A 24,863-nucleotide genomic window follows, 5' to 3' on the forward strand; every position below is an offset into this window, starting at 1 on the left:
AATATTGAAACTGAAAAATAGCGACGGGGAGGAGAACGGCGAAGCAACCAACTGTACGGAAGACGAGGGGAGGTCATAGAGAGTGCGGTTGAGTCGTCGACCCAATTGCTGACAAAATTTATGACCAATAGTGTGAAATTTGGCCAGGGCATATACCAACGATCAAAGCTAAATCGGAAAGAGCCCATGAAATTAATTGGCCGTGTCAGTGGTGCATACATTCACTCTTTTTTACTGCTCAGCTCTCAAAAAAAAAAAAAACCAAAAAATGGAGAATTTATTCGCAACCACAGCAAGTGTCAACCGATAAATCAACGATTGAACCGAAAAATTTCATATCACTTGTACCTTGTATCCATGAACAATTATTTTGAGGACGAAGCCTCTCGTGACCATTGCACTCATTGTTTCAATTTTTTATTACCCTTTCCCTGCCATTCTCCTCACTTTAAAAGTTTAAACGGGCGGCGGGTGTTGCTCGACTCGGGATGAAAACTCTCGGACATTTTATATCATTAGATACGGCTGAAAGTTTTACTGAGCGAGAATGTGTTCACGAACAGTAACCATCGCCATATGGCAAGGAGCGGATTATTTCGAGGTTGAACTGAAAAAGAAGCGGAAATAGAGGCAAATGCGAGTGGAAGACAAAAAGTCCAGAGGTGGTGGAACGAGGGAGACCTAAAAAGAGTACAATTTCCCTACGAATGATGAGCTTTTTTTTTTCACAAACCTCTTGCTATTCAGTAATGGAGCCAACTGGTTAGTCGCAAGTTTTCCACGGCCACTGCATTTTAATGGCCAAGTGATTTGAATAATATATAAATCTCAGTGGGCAGAAATTAGGTGAGTGCTGACAGTCTCAGAGCGTTTGGGTGAAATTTTTTAATCGTTCACTCGGTGGAAGTGACGAGGGACGGAATCAGAAACTTCCTGTTCTGAATGAAGAATATAGAGTGAGTTTGAGAAAGTGTTAAATATTCTGGATGGAGTAGATGAAAGATGCGTGAAGTTAGTGCACAGTGGAGTACATGAGGGGAAAAAAAATCCAAAGATTTGATGGAAAAGTTGAGAGAATAATTACTGGAGCTGATAAACCCTCGCCCCCTCCCCTCCCATCAAATGAATTAATAAAAATAATGAGGATAATTGAGAAGGGGAAAGGGCGATCGTCTTTCATACAATTGATAGCGTTAATGATCCTGTGAACTGTAGAATAAAGTATTTCCTCGTCGAGGCTGTGATTAAAGACCTTCGGCAAACGATCGATTACCCGCACGTTCTTCAAAAACTGCCACCAGGGCGCCAGAAAAATAATTGTTTAGCTTTTTGTCAGGTGTCGAGGAGCGATGTAATTACTCCACACTCAGGTGGTATCTCTTCGTAATTAACGAAAGAGCTGTCATGCTTGTGTCACTTGTTATCTTTCTATCTGAAGGCTCCACTTGAGGGGGAGCAGCGCACGTGTCGCTGGGATATTGTTTTTCTAATAATTTTCCATTGAATTTTTCCTCCGCATAAAAAAATTATTTCATATCCCTTTTCTCACAATCTACCGCATTCCTTTGGCCAAAGATGGATCATCGCGGATTGCCGTCTGACCCAATAACTCCCAAAAGACTCTTCTGAGCCCTTCAACCCCGACTTCCATTTCGCACCCTAAAAACCCCCAATTATAAACATAACACATACGTAGCCCCGCTGTGAACGATGTAATTTGCTGCGCTTTTTTGCCGGATTTTCGGTTGTCACAAGTGGTTGTTGCAAATTAAAAAACTACTTTCCCCTTAGGGTGTAACTGAGCCATACAAAGGGAGAATGTGAGCACAAGTACAGAACAAGCGAGAGAGCGATAAATGAGAGCATTGAAAAGACGACGATGAAAACAGGGCTTCCAATTGAGAAAAAGCGCTGAAAGGTGACCCTATTTTTTTTATTCCTCTCTCCTCTTACTTTTAATTCCACTACTGATTTACTTCAACTTCTCGGCATGAAATAACGGGGGAGATACCGAGTTGAACGTTGAATTAAAACCAGTGACCAACTCATTTCGAGTATGTCGTTGTGTTCATCCGCCGGGGCAGCCGTAGGAGTAGCAAAGTTGGAGTGAGACGGTGTTCTGAGTTCATTGGGATGAGAAGGGAGGGTGAGAATACCTCCTGCGGCGGTTAATTACGAGTGGACGTTTCTCGAGTTGGTGAGGAACAACACCCGGCATAGCTCACCGTGTGGGATCCACTCGTTTCCCTCTTGTGTGAAAACAGACGGGAAAACTCTCAACTCTCTCCTTCGGTCGCTGGCCCGCCACCGGAAATTATAGTTTCGAGTTAATGAAGAAAACGGGCATTTTGCTGACGGTTTACATGCGACAGGCTCCTTCAAGTTTACGGGGTGAGCATGGAGTGGACAGTTATGAAATGTTTCAGTGTGAAGTTGGCAAGTTTCTCACGTCGCGACGATTACTGGATCATTTCAATTTCCTCAGAGCTATTTATTCAAGAATAACTTATGACCCAGTGATGTTACTGCCCCTCACCCCACTTCCAAAGTGTCCCAATAAAAAAAAAAAAGCTACAACTATACGAGAGATAAATTGTACGTGCCCTCACGCTGAATAACTCTCAAACGAAAAATTCACCAAAGGCAGAGTCACGTAATACACGAAGGTGTGTTATACGCTAATGACCATAGTGTCCAGTATGTTTCTCTCGTCCACACAGCAGAGAGTGAAACATGTACGGTAGATGGCATGCACTTAGACGATGCTTGGTAATTTCTGTAAGCTCACTGTGCACATATAATTTACCCTCAAAGGACAAAGGCCCAATGCTAGAAGAGAATTGTAAATAAGAAGAATTATGGTTCTCCTCTGAGAATTACCATTCGAGATATGAATATCTCATACACTCATTGGATTAAATTCCACCATCAGTCACGCAGAGAGAAAAGTTCAATGAAAATTACCAGAAAAAAAAAGTAAAATTTATGATTCAAAATACAATTCCCGAGAGAAATAAAATTCAATTAAAAAAAGGGAGAGAAATTGTACGAATTTCCTGATTATTGCATAATTGATTCTCAATCCATTATTGTTGTTATCATACGGTTCTCGAGATTGAAAAATTCTCCCGAAATTTGTTCGTACTGGTCATTGCTAAATATGCCCCTCCGTAGATAGGAAATATGTAATTAACCGAGTTGATTTAGCAAATCAGCAGTTTGTCGTTAGTTAAAAAAAAGACCTCTTCATTGCAAACATAACAGTTAGCCATGAATAATTCCAAATAATTCCCACCAGACTGTCGACTAACCGTGAGATAATTCTCCGCCTTAATTGCCCATTGCGGACTATATCGTAATATGTACAGCAGTCATAACATCGACCGTGCGAAATGGCCTTGCGCCATTTACCCACCTCCCCTAACACCCCCTCGTTGCCAGCGTACACCTTCAAATTAGTCCGGGTCAGTCAATTTTACCAAGCAAAAGGGCACCTTGAGGAGACCGTCGTTGGGTACTTGTTTAAATTTTAACTCTCCGTCCTCTACATTCGCAGTTACACTTCACCCCTTTTTCACATCCCTCCGTGAACATTGCACACAGACGTGTGGAGTTGGTGTAGTACACAGAACAGGGTTGCAACTGCACGGTCTTTCAGATCCTTCCCAGTGCACCAGTGAGAAGACGCAAAGTGATGCAGTCATTTCAAAACCACGAGCTCTTCTTTTTGCACAACCACATGCAAGAGATCCTGAATGGTTTCTCTTAACGAGCCTAGCATAACGCGAATTTAACGCTGTCGAGTGGAAAGAATAACCGAATAAGGATCTCTTTCTACCCCTAGTATAGGTATACAGTAGATCCTTGTAACATATAACATCATGTGCTGCAGCGTATCCAATTTTTTGCTCCTCGAGGAATATGGTTTTAAGGTGAAAAGAAGCCTCGAAGCTGGTGTTATGCTGTCCATAGGTTTCCTTGAGGATTCCACTGCATGTATAACAGTGGTTGTGGAGCAATGGGGAAGAGGTGCACTTCATGTGTATGTATCTCGTTTCCCTGGTGCTTAGCCCACTTGTTTCGGTCTTGTTGGGAGCCTTCAAGATGTCTGATACTCTACCTGGTATTCAGAAGGGCTCTAGTCACGGGGTGAATAGACGTACAACAGGTTGAATTAGGATGTGATGTCTGGTTTGTGCTTGAGACTCTGGAAGGGACAAACCCGGCTACGTTGTCATGAAGTTTTTTAACGTATCTGATTAAAATTTCTGATTGAAGGAACGATGCGATGAACTGGGGAAATAGATGCTTCATGCATTCATCAAGCTGCAGTAAGATGAATCTCATCATTTTGGAACATCAACAGGAACCGCACTGGTAATAATGGCAGATTATTTTCATAGTTTCGGGCAGTTCAGTGCTCACTAATTGCTAAACATCGTCGGCCAAAGTTGGCATAACCGTATCTAACATTATTATATCCTCAAAGTTTACGAAATTTCCTCTTGAACTGAACCACATCAAATAATAAGCCCAATTGTTGATGTTCATGGTATGAGTTCTGAGTAACTGATCAGATTCTTCCGGTGGCTACGAGGCAGTGGAAATTTTCTTTTGTCATATAGTGTCATTTTTTTTTTTGGTACTTTTTTCATCAATCTTGGAATTCAATTGAGAAAGCGGTGGAAGTATATCGTCGACTTTTGTCTCGTTCTTTATTTTTCTTCACTGGTGGAGCTTTCTCTGTACTATCCAATGGTCGACGTCGCGAAAATCCCATCCATTTCTTTCTTGGTGGCGTGCTTCGAATATCGACGACCTTAACCCACCAGATTTATTGCACCCGGGGAGAGAAGAAGAGGCTGGGGTAAAACCGATTCAGGAGGGGTGCGCAGTGACTGAAGAAAAAAGAATGAAATCCAGGGAAATAGAGCTACGATAGCTGGAGCCACTCATGCCAACGGTGGTAAGCTAACTCGGATTATCTCTATGGCCATCTGCTTTTCCCTTAAGATAGCAAATCCAAGGGAGATTAACGTCACTGTTGCAACACCCCTTTATGTTGAATCCAAATTAACAACACATTTACGAATTTCTAAGTGAATATATTCGTATATATCAGGGGGTAAGACAACTTCACGTTTTCCTCTGCGATCGAGCTTTATCAATGCAACACAGGAATATTATTTTGATGAGCTGGTCCAAGAAAAGCTCAAGGAAACTGTTAAGTACGAGAATGAGTTCCAAAGGAACTACCATATTGTCAGAATTAAACCATCATCAAATATAAATTTTAAAGACAATGCTGAAGGTGCAAGTTTATGTCATTATACCTGATAAACCACCATTGTAACCGCGCTTGGCTCGACATAGGGTGCTTTTTGTGCCCAATGACATAAAATAGTATATGTGACATGACGATAAAAGTATTATCTGATGAAAGTGATTTTATAATCCAACCCCAAGGCGAGTAATTTGGCGCCTGATACATAACATCGCCTGATGCGATAAAATACTTTTATCGCCTGATGACATAATGAACTATTTTACTGGGAGAACATTGTAATGCGTAATGTGAGAAATACGACTCAAGACCGTATCAGGGTCGAGAAATTATTTTTCAAATCCTAATGGGAGGAAAGAAAATTTCAATTTTTGCGTCGCATAGTTTGTCATTTTTCCCTCGTCTACTTAGGTCGATGAAAATTTTAAGACGCAGATGGAGGGAGTCCAACGAATGGTGGTAAAAACGAGACTCAGTACTTTCTCGGAAATGTGTATTGGCCTGAGATATCTGGGGGACGATATTGGAATTGCCGTGGCCCAGTTTTCCAGTCATCCGTAGTAAAAAAAAAAAAAAAAAAAGTTTGTCTTTTGGCACTCTTCTATCATCATTTTGTCGACTTTTGCAACGTCCTCTTTGACATGGGTCCTGACATATGTCAGGTAAAATGAAATTTTAAATCAACTTAAAAAACTCGTGTGACATGCTAAAAAGTTATACTCCACGTCATCATGAGAATAGCACAAATGAAGTTAATGAATCCGCCAAAAATTCTACCCGGAAATTGAGTGAATGGACTAATTGACAGCTGCTAATTTAATTTGATTATTCTCTCAAGTAAATTTTAAAAGCTTCCATTAACATTTTCATGCGATATTTACTAGTGTACGTTTATCATTGAGTTCCTATATTGTTTGAATAAATGAATTTGACGTTTTGCGGATTGACCGATGTCATCGGCGTTTCATGTCCACATTAATCAGGAAGTACAGCGTGATGTTATCTAATTATTTAAAGCACATGGATAATGACAGTGCTTTTGCCATGTCTCACGTCAGGTGGCCAGAGCCATAGTCTTCCAACACGCGAAGAATCTCCATTATGATGATCTGCCCTTTTAAAGTATTAAAGAGCACCAGAACTATTGGCTCGCGCAACAGATATTAATCAGAGATAAATGAAACCAATTGGGGTGATGGATAGTATCTCCCTCCATGTAACTGGTGCACTCGAAATTCATCATTAGTATTAGAGTGGGATTTGAAACTGGATTGGTATATTGTTGAATCTACTTGAAGTGGATACATCAAGTAGGATTCAATCACGGTAAATTCAATCAGGTCTTGTAATTAGCCGGTGTAATTACGCATCCGATACCGATGTAAAGATAATTGATCAATATAACGTAGGACTTGCTCAATCAATCGTGATACTCCTTGAAAAGATATAATTAATTGGATCCAATTTGCTTCCCTCGACTTGTCCTTCCCTTTATTGTTCACTCTCGTCATCTCTCGTGAATTCGATCAAACGCACCGCTTTACGATTGACCGTCGCGTGTCCAAGCCATTATAAAGTTGGCTTCTCCCACGAGTCAATGCCCTTCGCAACATCTGTCCATTCCTTGGCTCCTCCTACTCCTTCTCTTTTAACGAGACTTTAATAAAACTAATGGACTGACGACCTCCGGAAATCGCACCAGGAGATAAAGAGAACACGTAAAAGGAGAAATTCACCTTCTGGGTGGATCCTTACCTCGACGGGACGAATGAGATTGAGTTTCTTCGCTGAGTTAGAGACGGATTCAGATAACTCCCAAAGGAAATTATGCTTCACCGAATCCTGTGAAAAATGATGATTCTCACGTGGTTTCAATGGCAATGGGTCTCCATGTCTATTCGACTTTTTAGTGTCGGTTACATATCTATGTGTCAGGTATTCATGTCCTTGCGAGCTAATTTCAATCTTCCGGGGACTTTTTTTTTTTTAAAAACCCTAACCAACTGGCTTCACTTCTGATGATATTCCACTTGGTAATGTCGCGGATCGGTATAAATTTGTGAACGAACTGAGCAGTTTAATTAAAAGGTCGGCCTGGTTGATGAAGAGCCACTCGACGATATTATTCCGGGGTGTAGACGAGAATATTGAGCGAATAAGTAAGGCTTCCAGGGGTTTCCACAACCATTCAGAAATTATTGGATATTGATGATGAGAATAGAAACTCCCTCAAGATATTGAAAAATATTGAAGAAAAAACAAAACATCGACAATACTTTGTACCACCTCAACAAATGTACGACAAGAATAATCGCTTTTTCATTTCCCTGCCCAGAATCCTATTCTTCAAAGAAACTGACACTGAACAATTCCTCGCAGTAATGAATAATTCACCATTACTGCTAATTAAATATGATGAATGCCCGCTGCAAGACGATAATATACCTGGGATAATTATAACAACAGATGGGCGTACATACCGTTATCATTCCAAACGGGGAAGAAATAATTCGCATAAAACATGGATGACACGTTGTGAATTCCACGAAACAAAGTAACAAGTACAGCCAGCTTGTCTGACATTTTGTTCCATCTAAATATAGATTTCGTTATTTGCCGTTGTTACAGGCCAGTCCCGCTATCCACTATATTCCGCTTTATTAAGCCCCATGCAAACTGTTCAATTTAGATATCCGGATTACAGTGTGAAACACTATCGCATTGCAAAGTACCCCTCACCAGTATCAAATCAACTAATTGAAGCGTAAAAACTCGGGTGAAGAAAAAAAAATTGCGAAATTGTCATTAACCCGTAACGTGGTGAGATGATTCTCTCGGAGGGAATGGTACATTTTACCAGCGGTATCATAATCCCAGAGATGCTTCACACTCATTATCATTGTACTCACCTAATCTTCCCGAGTGCTAGGATTTTGTTATTTCTCCGTCGTATTATTTTCCCAATGGAAATGGTCGACTTCGGCCGATCCTCTCGTCTACGAGACTAACTCGTGTTATCTGATATTTTTTTGAAGAAGTGTATGCATCGTGTTATCATGTTTCCATTTGGAAATGCAAACACTATTAATTGTCTGAGCTGTACAGAGAGAAATGTTGGATTTGGAATTCTTGAGGGAAAATCAAGTTGTGATAGGACAATTTATTTCGTCATTTTCAGAATAGCAATTCAAGTTAAAAATTCAGACAAATTTCATGACTGTCACCTTACAAGCGAAACTGAGACGTCATTTATAATCAGATGAGTTAGAAAATAATTTTATTACCACGGTGCATATGATATTTTATGCCCCGAGGCCGCAAAGTATTTTTAATTCATGAGCTTTGACGAAATAAATTGCTGATTAAAACAGATTGACCTATTTTGCTAATGGAATATCAGAACGACTTTCTGACAGTGTATAATTCTTTTCGGATAGCGTACATCTCGGCGGAATGTCGAAAATCCAATAGCAGATATTTTGTAATATTGGAAATCGATGAGCGTTGAGGTAAATCGGATATCCATTTCAGTTGGTACTAACGCGACTGGTGAGGTTTGTGTGGACATGAGTGTCCCTCCGAGCTGAGGGTTTAGGAAAATCATTTGTCAAGATAACGAGCGGGTCGAAGGAGAGCTGCTCCGTGGTGAGATTGGGGTGCTTTTCCATATCGTTTTTGAGGTGACATTCTACTCTCGTATGACTCATGGAGGGTATATATCGGTAGTCGAGGATAATACAGTGTTCGATGGAAATTCAAACAAAAAAGATAATTAATCTTCATTCGGTGGGTGAAAATCGTGTCGCTGTGTGGAGGATCGATGAAGATCAAGTGGATAATCGATGTAGATATAAAAAATTTTACACTAACGCGGGGTAAAACCCGTCATAAACAGACCATATCAAATGGGAAAATTAATTACTATTCGTATAATGCAATTCATCCTCTACGCAAAACATTTTGAAGCGGGTTTTGAAGTTGAATAATGAAGTTAACAGTAATTCGGTACTTGTTACATTCATTGAATCCTAACAAAGTTCAAGCGGTTGAGGGGGGAAGGGGGGTGAATATTTCCGGCCGACCTGAAAGACTAACTCACGATGGAGAACGCGGGTGAAAGGGTGGAAAGCAATTCAAGTAGAGAAATAGTAGAGATAAAATTGAATTTCAACTGAGTCGAATGATAAAACGAAAATAAACGAAGCAGCAACGGGGGTTAAAGTGGGTTTTCGTAAGGTGGATGGTGTCTTACCTGGTTGATCTCTCACTTGTCGATGGTACAGCAAAACAGTCAACCAACAGCCTCGAGGAAAACCTGCGAACAAGAATATAAATTGAATAACGGTTGAGACAGATTATCTTTTGTGAAAGTTTTCAATGAGAGTTACGTCGCAAACGAGAGTTGTTACTATCTTAATACCTATTGTAGTGGTTGTATAAATGTCGGAATATAACTCTCAATGTTGAAAGAACAAAGGTAAGAATGGTAATGATATTCTGTGAGGGGAGATGGCATTTTTAAAGTTCTGGTGACACGTTTTGTGCAAAATCTTTGCCGGAAATTTTACCACAGGGCATAAGTTGAAAAGAATTTGTTCAAGTTCGAGGGACAAATGAGAAAACAATGCTTCATGATGCATTGTATAAAATTGTAGGATAATTTTTATTGAAAAACTCTCGTCGTGGAATGAATGAATGTCATAAATTTCACAGCATTTCTGTTGACTCGTATATCCTTTCGGATTTTTTTTCCCCATTCGGGTGCCATTCACTGGCATTTCATGCCGAACAAATAGTATATATCAATTCCCGCCTAACAAGTATATAGCGAGTAATAAAAAAAAGCCCGGATATATCCGGATGGAAGGAGGGCTGAAGTATTTGAAAACATCTGGGAGAACTTCCGGGTCATTCTAGGCAAAATCGATGGTTCCGATTCCCCGCATTTACCGTAAATACACCAAAAGTCACTAGTTTACGTTCGGCAAGCTCGTAAACCCCAGGAACGAATACCCCAGCGACTAGACGATCGAAGTGAAGAATGTTATGTTGCAACTTTTCAAGAGTTGTTCTACCAATCAAAGCCACAAGCCCTGGCTTTACTACACTTGGCGTATAGTTCCATTGTTTAGGAGCCTGTGCACAACGTGATCTCGTTTCAAGTACGCGAGATTATTTAACGACATGCTCCGAAGTGGAGAAATGCCGACATATGCTCTGATAGGGTGGAGAGTTGAGAGCTGTGTCGGTTGTGGATGAGCCGACGGGCATTTTGCCAAATCAGGCGAAGGTCCAAGGGAAACCGGAAGAACGCCGTTCATCATTGATACTTCCCCTTGATAAGTTGCTATGAATCACGGCTGGGGGGGAGACAACATTTTTCCCAAAAAAAAATTTCAACCCTGAATGGATTACATTCTACTGAGATCCATTTGCGTCAAATGATATGGGAAAATGTTATGCATAAATTTCCCATCATTCCCTAACCGTGAAAATAATTCTATTGGACGTAGTTATATAGTTCAAGTTAATATGACCAGTGATTGTTAGTCATTAAAATTATTTTTAAAAAATCTCACTGTGAGATAAAAATAAAAATGTAAATTAGGCATTAACAATGGCTGTTTTACACTCCACCAAGCGTACACCACGCTAAGAAATCGTAAATTACGATCTTGATACTGGTATATTTTACGATTTACTTATCCGTAATTCACGAATACAAAATCGTAAAATACGTTTATGTAATTGTAATTTACGCTTCAACTTCACGCGCTCAATCTCCTCCAGAAAACGTGAAAAACACCTTAAAAGTAATTAACCTCAAGTTTTTTATCCCCGACTTAGAACCAGAAGACGGAGGTACGACACTCGGTAACCTGACTCTGCAATATCATTGTCCATGAGACTACCATGGTTCAATGAAGATTAACCGATTGAACCGTAATTCCTCAGCAAATAAGAACAAAAATAGATTGGAATTACGTTTCATAACAAAGTTGTATCGATGTACTTATTCGAGTTCTCTTTTTCTGTCCGTAGGCAATTATTTATCCAACTTTTCACTCGTGCACCGAACCTCTGATTCCCCCAGCAGTTTGCAAAAGTATATCCATATTTTCAATGTATAAAAAAAAGCCTCCTTCAAATACGGAATGACGCCCGAGGCATGCCATTTTTTTTCACAGTACAATACGTAGAAAACAAAGTTTTCTATCGCAGAGTGCTTCCCAACGGTATCGGGTTTCTTACCAAGTCAAGGCTCATCGGTTGCAAGTGGCAGAAACGAACTCCAGTAGCGGAAGTAAAACGAGAGACAGCCCGACAGAAAGCTCCTCGGACGTTCTCAAGAGGGTATTCGTTAATAATTCACAAGATCACTCGAGGCGTCGGGGCTCAAGTTTTATATTGTTCACTACAGACAGGATGAGAATAAAATTGTGAAAATCATAGAAGCATACACAACCGTCGAGACTTGACTTCAGGACTGAAATTTATGGGACTCTTTTCTCCACAAACTCCACACATTGTATGTCATTTATCCCCGGTCACGCCCGAGAATAACTACCGGGAGGATTTTCCATCCCAAGTTGAGAGAATTTATCTGACGATTCGTTGTCATGAGTGACGCATCATCGTGAGAAAAATCACTTCGAGATATTCTCGATGCTGAGATTTTCCAAAATCACTGTCACCGAATATTCCTCAGAGCTTCGGGATATACACGGCTTACAACTTTATCCAGAATCCATACATCGATGTCGAAAAATAGAGAAAGGGTGTGAGGTGAAACAACGTCAGCATTGGAATCATCTCATGTGAGGAGTCGAGACCGGGCCATTTCCATCGATTACCCATTTTCTCCGTTCGACTGAGACACACCAGTATTTTTTTTACCAGAACTACTGCACCAAAGAATATACTCATTTCTTTCACTGGTGGCATGTAAAGTATCAGTGTCACGTATATTCATACTGCAACGTATAACCAGCCCCTTATTCGATGCATCGAAAATGCAATGGTTGAAATTTTTTTTAAGAGCCATACGATACCTGGCAAAACATCAAACAACATTTTCCCATGGGAAAGAAAATATTGTAGCTGCATTCCAGCATAAATATCAGCGTTAAAATTCTGGTCTTAGCCTGAAGTGCTACTATTCCGTTTCCACTCTCATTCTGATAAATTTAAAATGAGATGTGCGGAAACACAGGACAGGTGGATTGAAATGGTACGCAGGTATGAGGCACTAGCAATAAAGAATCAAGGAGTGTGTCTAGATGGATACATAGGTAGGTGTAATGTGCCATAATTTTTCAGCTGTGTATGAGGAAAGATCGGGTAGCTGTATGAAAACTTTGGAGAAAAGTGGTGGATGTACTTGGGTGGACGAGGATGTTTGTAGATAAAAGCTTGAGAGGATGGGTGGAGTAACACCCTTGAAAAACATTTCAGGACTTATCTTATATGGGAGTAGAAGGTGATCCTCAACAAGATCAGAAGATAAATTATCATCGCTGTGTACAATCTATTACATTAGCCTTCCATCCCATCACGTTCCAGCTTAATTTCCACTGGTATAGCATTCAAATATCTATGGAAAACACCTTAGGAATTCCACGTAGCGCACCTCCCGGCGAACATTGATAATACGAATCATAATATTGGAGTCGAACGCGTGCCACAACACGTGACCAAAATGCGTATTACTCTGCCACGCTCTCACCATGAGAGTCACGTCCCCTTCGTTTCAGTCATTTGAATGACGACGTACTCAAGCCAGGTAAGTAGTTGATGGTATAACCCAGTGAGAATTAATATAACGCATGATGCATAATCCATTTGAATGTTACCAGTAGCTACTTACGTAACTAGCGTCAACAAAACGGCGGGTAGTCCGTTGATTGATATCATATGTTCAGAGATGAACAAAGGGCCAGAAAGTCTGTCATCAGATGTATATACATTCAAACAGTTCGATCAATCGATGGGAGAAGTCATAATCCCCGACTGGAGGATGATTAAGCTGAATAACTCAGTAGTCAGCAAGGATTTCCAAATGATTGGTCACGTAAACATGAACACTGGGCAATGGATTGTCATGGTGACTTACTGTACGAGATAATGGAAAGCAGACGTAAGCTTCCACAGCCACCATAAATACGATAATATGAGGACAATTGTACCACGTTGTAGAGAATTGTGAGAATAATTTTGTTGGACATCAGGAATTAAACACGAGACATTTGCATGACTCCATATTGAAAATCACAGCCATTTTCAAAAGGGGGGTCTTTGGTTGGGTCTTTGAATTCCAGTTGTTCATGGTACAAGGGGTAAATCGGTATTGTATGTCGGGTGGGGGTGAAAGCTAACCTGAATCCTACATACTCGAGGTGGAGATAGCAATGTGGTAGAAAGCTCGAGTCGTACTTGTAGAATCGCTTAGAGTAGAATTCCAATTTCGGCACCTTTATCGGTTACCTTCCATTTTCAACTATTCTACCAGTGAAAACTTCGGGTTCAGAAACCCTCGAAACTTTGCGGTTGCATGGGAGATACATGTACATTGTATAATTTTCGTAAGAGCTCAATGGAAATGCTAGATCTATTGATTTGTACAGCTTCTAACAGTGGGAGTTCCGGGGACATTTCGCATTATGTGAAAGGTCGAACCATAAAGAGGGGTATATGAGAATAATAATTTTTTTCTCCGCGTGTACAGAAGAATAAATAATCACGAATGGTTGAAGTGAGCTTTTTGCTGGAATGCTTCGGTTGTCTGTTCAGGTCATACGTGGCCATACACACTTAGATATTATTAAAGTTTCATTACTTTTGGGGTCAGTGGCTTCATTTCGGATGAGTTAACTCCTCCCGAGACCTGGTCACGTACTAACGTGTGAATGTGTCATTATTATTAAAGTACGCACGTTCTTTCTGGATTATATCTGGAACCACTTGGCCTCCGCAGGACATTAAACGCTTAAACTTGTGGTTATCCTGAAAATGCTCCTCAAAGTGGCACTCACACTCGGTGGCCTCTTGTCACGTACTATCGGAGACACATTACTCACGCTACATTAACTTCTGACTCAATGGGAATATTCCACGAGGAGTCATGTGAGTTTTTGAAGTTCACCGAGATTTTTATAGCATCTAATGGCGCCATCGTTTTACACACGAAAAAAAAAATGCATAAATAATGATTCACGAAATTGCCAGTACTTTGGGAGGGACATGAATTATGGTGCCGGGGTGGCTGGTAACTCGTGAAATTTGGTCGTGTTTTCAGCCATTACAACTGATAAAATGAAGATCAGTCGTGTTATTCAGATAGAATCGCTTCATTAATGTCGACCATTACACGAATCATGGCGAGCTTATACACCGGTGAATGATGTCTACATGTGCTTATGCTCCAAATGATAGGCCAAGTGATGATTATTCAGTGTTTGATGTTGATGCATTAGGGTCATGTTCATTGACAATGTATTCAGAAGCTACACTGAGGGGAATTTTCGGTACAAATTAGCTACTATTCTATAAAATTAAACCGAAAATTCATCTGATTTGGAATTTATCAATTTATCGCAGATTCGTTTTTTAAGAACATCGTAGGTAATGTTTTCTCATAAAATGAAAAAATTATGTTCGAGGGGGCCCATAACTCCCTTTTGGCCTATATGCCTTGCGTGCTACAAGTCGGTATTTCATTATTTATTATCTCTTAAACCGTGTATATGGTACAGCAAGTATGAATTTTTTCAATAGCCGGGGAATATTCCAAATATTATTTATGAAAAATATGGGAAAAGCGTAAAAAATGGGTTTTCTAGAAGTATACCCTTTATGAGTTCAAATTTTACTGCTATCTTGCTCCGTTCTTCTTACGAAAAATGCAATAATAAATTTCAAAACACGTTCTGATAAAAAAAATTCAATTTAATTTAACGGGAAAAGCTCGATAGAAGATCTAAAAAAAATTCATGAAGTCTGGAAGTCAAAAGAAGATAGTTCCGAATTTTCTTTATTTTTTATGAGTTATCACGCGATGGCCTACTCCGAATTTGACAAATGGCTCCGTAGTTTGTTTCTGATTATCCATCACCGTACACGCAATTACTAATTTTATTTTAATTTATCCGAACTAAGATGGAGGTTATTTGTTCAAAGGTGAACAAATTCGTGGCATCTTGCATCGATCTCAAATGATAAGGTTCTCATAACAGCTTCTTGCGTCTACCAGGCGAAGCATGTTCTCATGGTAGCTAGTTCTCAAGTGACCCCCAGCGGCCGCTTATCCGTACATCCCTTATATCACTATGGAAATTGCTGTGCTGTAATCCTCAGTAAAGTCCACACATTGTTACTCGTCCCGAGAACCAACCGAGTATTGAAATAACAAGGGGACAAGGGGGTATGAGTATGCAATGAATTTCTACAAGCGTTGTGTTTCGAATATCGATAATTTCACCATTTCGGTGCATTGGGTGGTGAAACCCATTGGAAATACGTGTAGCATATGGTGATGGTACTCTAGCCATGGATGCAAATCCCGAGAGTTCGGTAAGCGGAGAATTTAATGCTAATGAATTTTCAATGGTCATTTTCAATGGCTATCAAGTAGTTTGCAAATGCGTCGATGCGTCAATTGATGTGATCCATCGTTAATGGGTAGAATGTCATTTTCTACGTAAATAAAATACGCAGAATGGAGAATGAAATTGAATGGTTCAAAATTCGATGAGAAAATTTGTTTGTCCGATAAACAATTGAATTTTCATTTCACAATAGATTAATTGTTAAAAATTTTAGTGTATGGGTAATACACGGAAGAAAATAATTCAATAAATATCAACGGAAACAAAGGCGAAAATTACGTTTTGAAATGTCAGTCCCGAGCGAAATGGAATTTAATAAAAAATGGGAGTCGGAACTGAAATTGTACGAATCCATAAAATTTAACCACCCATGTGATGGCTCACCACCGTGGGGACAACAAGTCGTTTCATCATTTTTCTCCGACGATTGAGAATTTTTACGGAACCGAACATAGAAATAACTCACGAGGTACATAAAAATCGTTGAACGTTCGCGAATTTGTGCTTGTGAAGACAACAAGGAAGGAATGTTCCATTGAATTTTCCTTTTCCGGGAAAAATTGCGAGATATATTCAGACTGTTGGGGACGAAAATTATTTTTCTCCAAAAAATGTGATTATGTGAATCGTTCGATAATGTTTGTGAGTTTTTTTTTTTGCGTGTGGAGCAATTGACCCTTTCCCATATCAACTGAATTGAACATTTGTCTTATCAAAGCTCAAAAGCTCGTCGCCGATGGCAATCCTCTCTAATGAGAAAAAGTAATTTTCTTTCATCATCCAGAAAATGAAAAAAAAAGGTCAAGATTGATGAGCCGCAGTCAAAATTGAGAACGATATTGCTCCGGGCGAGTTTCATCTCTCGATATCTCAGGCGTATCACGTAACTAGTGAACCGTGCTGTGATTTATCCTTCCGGGATGTGATAAAATCGGATAAGATGGGATATTCGTTAAAAAAATTTAAGAGACTCGCACCAATAAATTTCGCTACGTTTCACCGCACATTGGGGATTCGACGTTTCTCGAGTTGTCAAATCCCGTTGAATAAAAAATCGAAATTCAATCGGGGATAAATTTGGGATGGGCTAAAGTTGGCCTCACTGTCGCATTGCGTTGGTTGACAGCTGTGGGCAATGTCAGCCGCATGCAAATTATGTAATCTCATGGGTGAAACTGTGCCACGAGCTGACGGTAGATGGTTTATGCCGTTTACGATCAAAGGATTAGGGCTACCGTCTCCCGATCGAGTGTTAAGAGGATTAAAACTATTTTCTTTGAGTTACGATTGATGAACAAGTCTCTCTGAGTGATTAACGAAGATGAAACTGTTCACAGAAGCCCAGGAGATTTTTTTTTACGAGCGAAGAACATTCACTATTTCATTCACATTCTTCCCTAGGCTGTTCAATGAAAAAATACTCGGAACTGAACTGTGTGCTTCGCAGAGGAAATTCTCGTATCAAATACGAGTGTGCAATCTAGGCAATCGGGATGCGAAATATCTTTAGAATTTTTTATTTGAAATGAATGTAAAAAACATTCCACTGAAATAAATTCTCCCCATCTAGTGTATTCAAAAAATTCGATAAGGAAATTTAATTTATCATCTCCCAAAATGTCAAGAATTTAAATAAAAGCCATTAAGACAGTACACTCCGAGTTTAGTCATTAAAATTTCTATGAGACAATTTATCCAACTGTCGGGATGAAAAATCGAGAACCTGTCATTTGAAAATGCTGAGGAATTTCACGGGTCATCTCATTTACATGATTCGTTTTGGTTTGCTTGCACTTATGGTCAGATGAGCAGCGATGATCCTAATTTTACACACGTGTGCGCGCATCCCTCTGACTCCACATTACGAGCACAGCGTTACCTCCACTCAAGCGTTCTTTGATTTTTTTTTTTGCTGCGTGATTCCGTTTTTTTCCCCATCCTTTGTTTTATTTGGACACTTCCACTTTTCTGGTATTTCGTTTTTCCAACGAATTCGGTGCACAGTGTGGTGCCACGATGGGCACTCGAAAATCCCAATAAACGCACATCCATCGGCTTGAAAATCGGCCTCGTAAATCGCTTCGATTTTCAATTCCAAAAGAATACACGATTTAACGATCCTTTTACGAACAATTGGATTAAGCTGGTAGTTTCCAGTGGATAGTCGAGATCTGTTATTCCATTTGTTATATTTTTGAATTAGTTTGAAATATTAGAACAAAAATTCTCTTGCTCCTCTGAATTGAGAATATTTTAAAAATCTAAAGGAATAAAATCGAATGAGAAATCCAATTTTCTATTGGATCCCAATTTACCCTAAAAAATTAACCCAGATGTATTTCTATCAATGCAGATCTTCCGCTCAAAGTCTAACCAAAACAAATTCTGACCAGCATCAGCTCTGTATCAAATCTAGGACCGGATAAGCCGCCCTAAATTCCCCCCTCGCTTCGTATTTATTCCCAACAAAGATTACATTCAAACGAAAGAGAAATAAAACTGAATAGGGGCCAAATAAAAAGAGGGGATGTAAGAAATACAACTTTAAATCAACTCCCCCGATGGTTGAACGTAGAAAACGTTTTACCTGTTTGGAATTGCTAAACGCTGTAACTCCGTGGGACCGAGATGGTGCGGTGGAGAAAGATTTCAGACTACCATAATGGCAAGTTCAAGGAGATATTCACCATGTACACCCTGGGACATTTATATAACATAGTACGTGAAATTTTCATTGTCCTGTATTGTGCAAAAGTTTTTGACGCTCATCCAACCTCTTGTCAACGTGTGTATGCGCCCTATCCAGCCTTATAAGCACACAATTCTGCGATACTCGTTGACTTTATTTATGCTAAAACTTGGATCCCCCAAATTGCTGACTATACACAATGAATCATTGTAAAGAATAAATTTCCACAATGTACATACAATATGTGTTGCCTCGATTTACGCAAATTATTTACCAAAAGAATAAAGAATAACTTCAGTGAGAATTAATTGGGCCGAGACAATGCCGCGAATGATAATCTACGTTTTGATCCCAGGGGGTAGGAAACTGCTAAAGAGCCCCTGACATCCCTTAATTCCACTGTTCACCTTTGACCTCATGCATCAAATCCACTTGATTATATTGACCAAATCATTCAAGCAGTACCACGACAACGAAATTCCGCATTTGCAATTGATCGTCTATTGCATTGATTCCAATAAAGCACAATAACGTATAATTAATGAGAAACACGGGATTATTGTCAAATGGTTTGTTCTATGAATAAGGCCGATCATCACGCGATATCACTCTGCAATTCATTTAATTTCCCTCGAAATAAGGTAGAATAATTTATGTGGAATGGAAGAGTATGATTCACTCACAGTCAGTCGAATAATTGGATCACCCTTGCCTCACCACTACAAACAGCTCTACTTAATCACCAATTTAATAATGGATTGCGGATTGAAAGAGGGAAAATGCGATTTGGGGTGCTTGAAGTGCGAGAAAAATGTGTCAAATCGATGAATTAAAGGGGAGGTTGTATTAATATTTATTATTTTCTATCCACGGGACACGAGGATTGAGAGAAATCTCAACGCCAGTCACGTTCGGTTTGGAGCTTGGGGATGATGGAAAAGAAAAAATATACCGAGAAACGAGAGAAAAATGAAGAATCGTAAAGAAAATCCTGGTCATAAACCTCAGTATGTCTTGAAACCCGAAGATTAAAGGTTTTTTTTTTCCGGGGGAAAAAGACGAAAGTAAATCAGATTTTTTTTCAGAGTTTATGATTTTTACTCGCTACCGAGATATCACAGAACCTTTTATGGTCCACCTCTGGCCTGTTTAATACTGCGGAGACCTATAACTCAGGTCATTTGCTCCATTTGAAGATAATTATTTTAAGCCACAGAGGAGAAAAAAAAAATGTTACCTTGGGATTATTTTAAAACAAAATGCCAAATTTTCTCTTTTCCTGTTTTCAGTAAAAAGTGACAACTTCAAAGCCAATCGTTTGATCCTCTCGAAACCACCCAACAAAAAGAATAAATGATCAGTGCATCAAAAAAAATATAATCCTCATGACAAAGCTACCAGATCCGCTGAAAGTCACGAAATACTCGGGTTAAATTTTTCCTTCTATTTCCACAATTCTCATCATTTCATTATTTTTATTTGTTCAACGATGCTCACCAGAGAGATTCTTGGCAATGTTCCACGGTGGTTTCGTGAAGTCCATTCACTCCTTTCATTTTTTCCCTTTCTAACCCCCTGTTTCACTATCTCCCCCGGCCCCTAAGAGATTCCTCGAACCATCCGCGATTGGTCTTTTACATTTTTTTTTTTATTCTCTTTGCAAATTTGTTTTTCCCTACTATTTTTCGAAATACAGATTTTCAAGAGGGTTACAAACGAAAGAAGAAAATAAATTGAACCTTTCGGAAACCACAAGAATGTGGTAGAATTTTTTCTCTAGACGAATAGGGAATTTTTCAAGCCCTTCGGAAAACCCTCAAGAATTGGTGAGGGTACAGCACAGGGATCAACACCCATTATTCCATAGAGTCTGGTGTAAATCGTGCCCTGAGACTCTCGTGCGATATTACCAGAAGGATGAATAATGCAGCCCTAGTGTACTTGGCACATACACCCTCAATCTCGGAAATTCCAAAACTCTCATTGCTGCTTTAGTTCAACTATAGTCATTCCTATACCTTTCGTGCAGACGATAATTCGTCTGCAGTTAATGGAACTAATTCTGACGCCTCTGATCGATGGAGAAGAATCACGAACTGGCGTTCAGGTGGCTGAATTATTAAAAGAATGAGAGGCGACGAATGCTGGAGACCATGAAGAGGTTGGGGTAAAGGGGGTGGGAGGGAGAGGGGAATGTAACTGGAGTCGATGCTGAGCGCTGCTTCACCTCTGGAATTCAATCGCTTTTTCCATAATAATGCGAACATCACGTCGGAATTCTCGTGCTTTCCTCCCAGTTGTGCACACACCAGGCGAGGATAATAAATTCCTTTAATACCTCCTCCAGGAGTTTCCGGATACCTCGACAACTGGAGTTGGGTAATAAACTTTTGGGAGCTTTCTTGAATTTTCGTTTTAGATTCTCACCTATTATTTTACTTTACGAAGGGGCAATTTTTTTTTTTGCGGACGAGGGGAGAATTATAAGATGTTTGAATATTATTATGCTGTGAGGAAATGAATTGTGGGCAGGAGTGGTAGTTTACGAGAAAGTAATGGAGCTGTTACCTTTCTCAGGAATTTCTCTGAGGTTATGAAGTTTGCAAATTGCAAAAGGAAAAAAAAATTTATGAATTGATTATCTTCCGAATATATCTCCGAGACGAATAATCTGATTATTCCCAAGTTCGAACTCGATTAGTCACCCTGACTGGAATAAAATTTAAAAAAATCTATCCTCCAATTTTTTCACCCGAGATAATAAAGATTCCCCCACCATGCAATGTCGGTACCGCAAGTTGGTCAAAAAATTCATGGAAAATGTTGGATTCATTCAACCAACACGAGTCTCACACATCCCTTATGTAATTACCGTGACATTGTGACTCATTTCCCATGAGATTAATGAAACTCTAGCCATTACATTCCGTTAATTTGTTCATTTCGATTATACTACCCCATACAGGGATTTTACACTTGGCATTTCCCCCATTCATTTCATCCTATTCTGCCCCCCCTTCCCCCAGTTACTCTACCACCAATAATACCCGGGTACCATTTGATGCTACAGTTTATTTGCCCTATTCACATTCTGTATATGCTTTGTGGCCATACAAACGTTGTATTTTGTAATCCATGAAATCCCTCCCGCCATCGTCTATCCGTATCGAAATTGCTCCCGTGAGACTCCCACAGGGACCAGCAATTACTTTCTCCCTTCGTCTGTTTTATTCATCGAATCGCAAATAGAGCGCCCCGAGGATAAAGGCGGAAAAGTATCTAGCGAACGAAATGGGTGCCTCAACAGCGTCTAAGAGGTTTTTCACCGACCCACCGGATTGAGAGAGATTTTATACAGCAAAAGAACTGTCAATTGCCCGAATAAATTTTACACTGGGTAAATCTGGGTAAAATTGCCACTCGCATTTACTCATAACCAGCAATGCGTAATAAATTCACGGTGTGATATGTACTATTCAAGATCTGGAAGACCAACATATCGAATCATCTTTCCCCCTGTAGTGCCCCCATAATATTTTCAAACATCCACACTACCGGATTCAGACTTTTTTTTTTTACAGAAATATCACGGTGAATTGCTCGACCGCGTTTTACATGGAAAAATCTGGGCGAGATGGACATTCGCGTTTACTTCAAACAGCATATGTGAAAAGGGATGAGGGTTGTACGTTGGAGTGATAGGAGGATACAGTCGGCGAACAATATTTCCACCTGTTGGGCCCTTTGTCGTCTTGTCACGGACAATTTTGGGATTTTCGTATTTTTTTTTGTCGGTCATAGTTGCCAAGCTAGGGGAGATGGATCGGTGAGGAAAATTGTAACAATTGTATTTTTTAATAGATAGGATTTCACCAGAGATTTCTTATGTGATAATTATCTACATCAAATCAATCATTCAACGATTATTGCTCCCTTGTATTGAAGCGACGAGTATCCGACATGAAATAAATGGTGGTCTTTTTTACTGCGTCGTATCAAATATCAATTTAGTTGAAACGTCCAACAGTTGTGTTTGGAAATCTCACCGATAACGGCTGTGACACACGGCAAACATACCCGATGACTCGGGACTGCTTATCGATGTCATTGGAGATATGTTATCAATGGCAAAGTTTTTTTTTTCACACTTCCACGAAATGTGTGTATTTGAGATTTCTCCAGTGTATGCGGAATAGGGGGAGAAGAGGGTTGAGTATGCTGGGAGTTTTGAACTATATATGTTTGTGTTTTGATAAGGATATTGATAGAATCGATGAGAGTGGTGGCGCTTTGTTCGCCAACTGTTCCAGTTGTATTTGATATTTCAAATTTCAACGATATTGAAAAAGTAGGAAAAAGCAATTAAAACTGATTGTGGAGGGAGCTCTACTGGTCGATGTAGTTCATCCGTAACTATTGAAATAAATAATAGTATACTGACGCAGAACGTGGGAAGGCATAACTGATGAATGGGGAGTTTACCGGCTGACACAAACAACAGTTTCCATTTTCAGGGATTTGTCACTGATTTTCAGTGATCCGCAGGGACAGACTTACGGCAAAACAAGAATTTCTAGTAAATTTTCAAGTCGTAAATTCTTCATATCAATCCCCCGAAAATTTTAAGGACCATTCTTATCAGTATAGAAAATCAAATTGTAGTAATTTATAATTGAAAACTCACTCAAGTCTGGAAAGCTCCGGTTCTCCGGTTTGCTGGAATCTTCCGCTTCATCGGCTCCACCCAAAATCCAATTTACTGAAATAAAAAAAAAAAGGATTAAATAACGATGTCGTTTATCCTTCAAAAGATACAAATTTTTTTGTCGCAGTACTTTTTAATTTTCTTAGTTGAAAACCGGGCCCGAAAATGGGTGCGATTTAACCATTTAAAGTCGAGGTCCATTGCAGCGTATTCAAAGCCGATCGAGGCGATGTACAATACTAAAAAAACAATCCAATATTCGAACACTTTCTACCATTCCCATATTTTTTTCCATTTATTCGAACTTTCAAAAGCCTAGTTTTTAGGTTGTTTGAATCCGCTTTTTTTTTCAAACCCATTAGCAGTGTGAAACTGGCCAATGGGCTTCTATAGAAGTCCCCCCAGTGTTTACATCGATATCAGAGCATGTGTTTCCAACAGTGAACGGTCCACTCGAAGCCTTTGTTTTCTCCATCCATCTAACCATCGAGGAGTAAAAGGGAAAGAGCAAGTGGAACCGATCGTGTGGCCTTTGACGGTCCACGTGGATTGGGAACCGACAAAGCGCGGTCTCCTTCAAAGAACCGGGCACCTCGGTGTATAATGTAAGTCTTTGCACCTTGGTTGGTACAATAAATCGATTAGAAACACTCGACTGAGCGACAGAGATGAAAAGAAACGGTCACAACCACCCCACCCTCCAACCAATCTACTCCCCCCCAACTTATTCCCCTCTTTTTCTACTCATCTCTCTTGTCTGAGTGAAGACTTCAAACAGGAACTTCCTGTTCAATTCGACGAACGATACCTCAAAGCAGACTGGGAATAATATGATTGCCAGTGTCACACCAATGCGGGCGACAAGAATTCCTGATGCATCGTGTATCGATTGCAATTGCATCACACGCTGAGAAGAGGTGATGAAAAATTATCCAGAAGATAAAAATACACTTTCGATTTTTCTAAACTGGGGTGATATAATCGTCACAATTTGTAAAATGTAATTTGTTCAAAACCATGACGACCAACAAAACTGGAGGAACGAATAAAATCTTCACCTCCGACTCACCGCAAAATATTTCATAACCACAAATAGCTTTTCATTCGTTTTTCATTCACCGAATAAAACCACAAACCGTCAATTAAATCCCACCGGAATTGGTCATTATAATGCATTAAACTTTGAGGCATCATGCATACACATACCCAGCAGTCCCATCAACAATGCTCTTATTCTCCGCTGTGGAGTCACAGCGGAAGCCCCTTTGACAATAAAAAGTCAACGTTGAAACGCGAACCAACAGTTGAAAAAAAAATGGTTAAAATAACAGAAATGAAAAAGACGAGAGGAAATCCAAATACATCAGTGAGTAAAAATAATCCGTATGTCAGTGCCTCTTGTGCTATCCATACCAAAATGTCCTCGCCTCCCCTCAACCGCGTGCCACACGTGTATGTACAATTGTGGACTTCAGCCAACTGCGGTTGCAATTCACCGCTCCGCAAAACAACCCCAAATTCCACGTATTCAATGTTCAAATGTGAGTGTGACATTAGTTGGTGAGCTGAGATACCACCAAA

General features: G+C 39.8%; 1 protein-coding gene across 2 annotated transcripts in view; it reads right to left on the reverse strand.

Annotated features, from left to right (window-relative positions):
• Positions 1–24,863, reverse strand: part of LOC135170557 (amphoterin-induced protein 2) — a 123,399-nt gene that overhangs the window by 60,955 nt on the left and 37,581 nt on the right. For both annotated transcript variants that reach the window (XM_064136503.1, XM_064136502.1), the window contains exons 3-4: positions 23,262–23,336; positions 9,537–9,599 (exon numbers count right to left, since the gene is read on the reverse strand). The gene's annotated coding sequence lies outside the window, so the exon portion shown is untranslated. The remainder of the gene's footprint in view (positions 1–9,536; positions 9,600–23,261; positions 23,337–24,863) is intronic.

This window comes from Diachasmimorpha longicaudata, chromosome 17 (assembly GCF_034640455.1).
Source record: "Diachasmimorpha longicaudata isolate KC_UGA_2023 chromosome 17, iyDiaLong2, whole genome shotgun sequence".
Taxonomy (NCBI): Eukaryota; Metazoa; Arthropoda; class Insecta; order Hymenoptera; family Braconidae; genus Diachasmimorpha; species Diachasmimorpha longicaudata.